This window comes from Aedes albopictus, chromosome 2 (genome assembly GCF_035046485.1).
Source record: "Aedes albopictus strain Foshan chromosome 2, AalbF5, whole genome shotgun sequence".
NCBI classification, from domain to species: Eukaryota; Metazoa; Arthropoda; class Insecta; order Diptera; family Culicidae; genus Aedes; species Aedes albopictus.
In genome coordinates, this window is record NC_085137.1 from 518,159,147 (window position 1) to 518,164,656 (window position 5,510).

General features: G+C 37.7%; 1 protein-coding gene across 2 annotated transcripts in view; it reads left to right on the forward strand.

Moving 5' to 3' along the window:
* The first annotated feature begins 272 nt into the window (after positions 1 to 272).
* LOC109409677 (uncharacterized) overlaps positions 273 to 5,510 on the forward strand; it is a 209,230-nt gene continuing 203,992 nt past the window's right edge. For both annotated transcript variants that reach the window (XM_062854595.1, XM_029870148.2), the window contains exon 1: positions 273 to 1,126. The gene's annotated coding sequence lies outside the window, so the exon portion shown is untranslated. The remainder of the gene's footprint in view (positions 1,127 to 5,510) is intronic.

The window sequence follows — 5,510 nt, forward strand, 5'->3', positions numbered from 1 at the left end:
GTCTGCCGAGCATTACCGTGCCGTGCAAGACCGATGGGTGCACATGGTCGTCTTTCCTATAAGTAGGCGACGCACGGACGATTCACATTTGGCCGGCCGGCTTTTTCCAGCCTGCTTTGTGCGATGATTGCGATGAGGCAAATTGTAAACATAAACAAAGACTTGCGCATTTCAAGGCCTGCCTGTTCTGCTCTGAGAGAATTTCGGCACCACGTGCTTGATGGGAAGACACGATTTGGACCAGTGATGTCCGTTCTGCATGGGATGAACCACTGATGGAAAGTAACTTTCAGTCGGTAGAATTGGCAACCTTGACTGGGGGGGCTCGTGAAAGATCGTTTTGGGGAAAGTACATAAACGAACCCGCCGAGACAGTTCTGTTTCAGTTGAGTTTTGGAATTGGAAGTGATCGGAACGGACTAAATTCGCTAACCTTGTCGCCCACAGAGGGGATTGGATGGCAATTAACTGTGTTGAGTGGGTGGCAACATAACTAGAAAGACTCAAATCATAAATGTATGAGCGCACGAAAGCGTTATAGTGCTGTTAAGTGAAAACGTGTGTTTCAGAAGAAATTATGTTTCTCCAATCGGCTTAGTAATTGATTTCTGTTCAACGGTTTGAAATGTGAGGAAGTAATAAATCGTACCAAAGGAATTTATCTACAACAGATGTGTCTAGCATGAGTGCAAAAACCATGGAAATGTAGAAACAAAGCGTGGAAGAAGAGCGAAAAAGAGCTATGTCGTAGAGTGCGTGATGCCAGATTTATGAATATAATAACGCCAGTACCAGCAGCGCGAATTTGAAAAGGGTATCTAAAAAAGAAATATTTATGATAAATGTTTTGCCAGTTAGGAAATATGCTTCTCGATGTGGGTGATTTCTGTGCGAGAATTTCTCTGGATGTGAGTGTACACTAGTTTGAAATGGAAGAATATTGAAGTGCTCATTGCTCCATATTTGCAATAGGAAAAACGTGGTAAACTTTATCGTGGGTGATATTTCACCGTACATAAAACATAAGTGAAATTTCAATACACATGTTTGCTGATGGATCTCTAATCGTGTTATAGATTTTCTGGAAATATAACTTGGAATTTCTCCTGTGCTTGTTTTTCATCATGTAAGTATTATGAATTAAATGTTGAAATCACTACTTTTGTTCTTCCAAAGCTGTCAATTTTCAATCTATGAAGTGCTCATAGAACACCAAACTGAGAAAAATATAGGGGCATCCAAAAAAGTCATTTTGTAATGAATTATTGAATGGGCTATGTTATTCCACTATTAACTTTTACAGTTTTTGCTAACGTAAGAACTTCACGACACACACACGAGACGCGAAATGAGACAAGACATAACACTTATCGTTCTTAATCTTTTCTTGACGATTGTAAGAACGATAAGTGTTATGTCTTGTCTCATTTCGCGTCTCGTGTGTGTGGCTATGTTATTCAGGAATTTAAAAGATGAATGATTTTTTTATTGCACGACTCATAGAGAAATATGAAAAATGGAGGGGGATTCGATCCCAGGTCCTCGGCATGATAGTTACGTACTTTAGCCATCACACCAGGTCCACTCCAGGGCACACATTATAATACCCCTAGAAACCATTTTTGCTTTAAGAAATGTTTGTCAAAGTAACGTTATTAATCTGCAAGTCGTATTATATTTGAATAGTTTTAAAATAAAAGTGTTCTTCAACTCTTGTTCGCCCAAAAATGAGAATCTATTCAACATCAACCGTTCTATAAGCACGATCAAATAAATGTTTATCCAATGATCGTACATCAGTTGTGAAACTCTTGTTTATCTTTAGAATCGTCTGCTATTTACACAAACATCATAAACGTTTCTTCAACGTTTATTAAACAATGATGTATATAGCGTTGGACAATTTTGAATCGATGTTTTTGTTCCGATTAATTGATTTTTTGAATCGATGTTGGAACCCCACGAAATCGACTGAATCGATTTTTTACATTCGATTATTCTTTCGATTCGAAAATTTTAAAATACTTTTCTTCAGAATCCACAGTTAAATTTAACCATTAACAAAAAGGCCTTTTTGTTCGTGAATTTTAACTTAGGCTAATTCTTCACACTCCCTCCTAGGAGTCTAAGTGAATCATTCTCAGGATGCTAAAGGAATTCTCCTTATGGCCTAGAGTGACCCTTTCATTGTTCTAGGGCATCCTTCTCAGGAACCTAGGTCAGTCTATCTCTGGGTTCCGAACATTTTTTGAGAATCCCTCGCAGGATTGAATTTCTCTCAGTAATGTGGAGGATCTCTCTCAGAGTTCTGGGGCAAGCTCTTTCAGGATTCTAGTGGGATGTCTTTCAATACTGCAGGAGAATTTCTCTCAGGATTCTAGGAGAATTGTAGGAAATTGAAAATGTTATTATAACATAATGAGTAGATGATTTGCTTCGGTGTTCCGAGACATGTGCTCGTTGTTAGGGACAACGAGAAGAAACGGTCGTAGTAGTCGGGAACCATCTAGAAAGGGAGAATTGGCTGAGACGTGGTGACATAAAGACGCTGTTTCAGAGCGCAAGTAATTGAAGAAATAGTTATTTTCTGTAAATAATCTTATCGTGGTTTATTGAATCTTACTTTGGATTCGAGCGAGACCCTACAAGAATCTCTCTCAGGATTCTGCAAGAATCCGCCAGGGAGTTTTGGGGATATCCGTCCAAGCATTCTGGTTGAATCCCGAGAAAAAACTTCTCTCAGAATTCTGAGGCAATCCATCACAGGATTCAGGGAGAATCAATCTCGGGAATCCTAGGAAATCCCTCAGGATTCTGGAAGAATTTCTATAAAATATTCCGAGAGAATCCTTTTTAGAAAAATGGAGTAGCCCCTAACTTCGGATCCCACTCAGAATTCTGAGGAAATCTTTCTCAGGAACTCCTCTCAGACTTCTTGAAGAATCATTCTCGGTATTCTCACACCCTAAAACGAAAGTACACAGCGAATGAGTAACTTACGAAAAGACAAAGGATTTTTCACTCATATTTGCGTACGACTGGATCAGCACAAAAAATGTGCTGCTCCGGGTTTACACAAATTTGCGTGTATTTTCACACAAGTTTGCATGAAATCTTTTGTCTTTTCGATCGCTGCGTGAAAGTTACTCCTTGCTCTGTGTACATCGATCTTTCCGTGCAGAATTGTGGCGAAATTCATCTCAGAATTCTGGGGGAATATTTATTAGGATTCCTGGGGAATTCCACACAGGATTCTAGTGGTATCCTTCTCATGATTCTACGTTAGATCCTTTTAAGACTCTGGGGATATCACTAAGTATGCTGCGGGTACTCTTCCCAAGATTCTCTGAAAATTCATCTTTCTGGGGTAATCCCCGTCAGGTTCCTGGGGAAATTTCTCCCAAGATTCTGGGGAATTGATCTTATGATTCTGAAAAAATCCTTGATATTCTGGGGCTATATTTTTTAAGATTCTAGGACGTGTTTTTTTAGAATTATTAATTATTGAAGAATCTCTCCCGAGATTCTGGACATAATTCTCTAGAAAAAATATGGATTTTTAAGAATCCCTCGCATAGATTTTGTGATTCCTCTAAGGGTTCGGAAGAAATCCTTCTCAGTATTCAACGAGAGTTCCAGCAGAGTTCTGTTTTCTATAATCTGGAGCAGTTGTTCCCAGAAATCCCTTTCAGGATTCTGGGAGAGTCCCTCTTAGTAATCAGTGGAAATCCCTGGAAAGATTAGGGGAAGATTCTCTTGAGGTTCTGGTGTAATAGTTTAAAGTATTCTGAGGAACTCTGAGAGTAGTTCTGGGACAATCGCTTTTAGGAGTTTAGGGGAGTCCTTTCAAAGATTTTGGGAATGTGTTTCAGGAATCTGCGGTAATTTTTCTGTTTTATGTGGGAATACCTCTCAGAATTCCAGAGAATCCTTGTCAAGATGCTGGGGAAGTCCATTTTAGATGTTTTTGTAATCCCTTCCAGGAAGAATTCAGGATTCTGAAGTAATCCTTCTTAGGGTTCGAAGCTACTCTTTCCAGGATTTTGGTTCATTTCCTTCAAGTTTCTTGGGGAATTCATCTTAGAATTCCGAAAATCTTTTCCGTGAGAATCTCTCTCAGTATTCTAGATGAATTTATCTCAAGAATGTGGAAGAACCGCTCTTGGAATTTCTCTCAGGGTTCTGGGAGAATTCATCTTGTGATTCTGGGATAATCCTATTCAGGATTCTGGGATAATCCATCTTTGGATTCTGGAATATTTTGGGAGAATCTCTTAGGATTCTGAGACAATCTATCACATGATTCTGGGAGAATTCCGCTCGGGACTTTGAGACAATCTGTCTCATAGATATGGAGTAATCTATCTCAGGACTCTAGGGAAATCCTTAATAGATTTCAGAGAGAATTCCAACCAAGATACCGGAAGAGTCTTGTTTTTTTTTTTTCTAAATAATGTCGCTCAGGATTCTAGTGTAATCATTTTCAGCATTCTGAAGAAATCTCTATCATAATTCTAGAGGAACTCCTTTCGGAATTCTAGAGGAGCCTCTTCAAATATTCTAGGATAAAATTCCTCTCTACAGTCTGCGGGAATTTATCTCAGTACTATATGGGAATACTTCTCGGAGTTCTGGGAAATATCAGGATCTCAGGATATTTCTTTTGATTCAAAAATAGTTTTTTTTTTCAGAATACACTGTCTCAACGTTATATCCATTTTCGAATCAGAGTCGCGAATTGTTCGATGTGCAATCTCAAATTTTGATATTAAATTCATTTAGACAAATAGAACATACCATGAACTTAAACTACATGCAACTAACGAATCATTTTAAAGTTCTGTAATATTTTCAAAATCGAATCGATGTGAAAACATCGATTCAAAGCATTCGATTAAATCGGTAAATCGATTCTGCTGATCCGATACGTATCGATTCACAAAAATCGATGTCTCAGCCAGATTTACACCAATGCTAGTGCATATGCTGCTTAAACATTGCTTAACTATTTTATTCAACTAATTGTCTTAATAAACATTGAAGGTGATCAATGTTCGAATAATTGTAACCGCAAAGTTTAATTATGATGATTATTTTGCTATTTCGTCAGTAACACTAGTTTACAGCATTTTTGAACTCGGTAAGCTGATGATCATTTTTGGTGCAAAATCATGCCCTCAGTTCGAAAACGTGAAGGAAAAAAATTACAGTAGAGAGGAAATTTTTTCGACCTTCCATACAAGGTTGATGATTTGAAATCGATTTTTGTTCTATTTTTAAGCAAAGTCGCTCACTTCAAACATCTCATTCTTCGTAATCAATCCTCTGATTGAGCTGAAGTTTTTACTGTAACTCGCCTACATATGATATGTCAAATAAACGTCGAGAAAGAATTTTTAAGTTGTTTTTTTCTTATTGGAAAAAATACATTTCTTCAAAAATTTTTGGAAATTTTGCTAAAATTTAAGAAGATCGTCCGTAAAACTCGCCAATATATTGAATTTCATCAA